The sequence below is a fragment of the Pteropus alecto genome, unplaced genomic scaffold (assembly GCF_000325575.1).
Source record: "Pteropus alecto unplaced genomic scaffold, ASM32557v1 scaffold8, whole genome shotgun sequence".
Classification (NCBI taxonomy): domain Eukaryota; kingdom Metazoa; phylum Chordata; class Mammalia; order Chiroptera; family Pteropodidae; genus Pteropus; species Pteropus alecto.
Window position 1 is genome coordinate 10,073,754 of NW_006494609.1, and position 322 is coordinate 10,074,075.

A 322-nucleotide genomic window follows, 5' to 3' on the forward strand; every position below is an offset into this window, starting at 1 on the left:
GTGCTTAGTATTTTGGAAATCTTTCAGATTTGCCAAGTATTTTAAATAAATAATTTACTGTAGTCCTTGTCTCAATTCTGCTAGAGATTGATGTTTAAATATTCGTCATTCCCAAGAAGTGAACGCAAGGTGAAAAAGTCTTACTACACAGAGACATTTTTCAGTGGCACTTGATGCCACAAATGTGGTTACTCAGGAGAATGTTTTTATTTTTCTTATTTTTTATTTTTTTGTTTTTAGGTGAGGCAACCCTTGGTTGACCTCACAGATTGCAAGGACCTTGTCAGCTTACAATCACTTATTTATTTATTTATTTATTTAT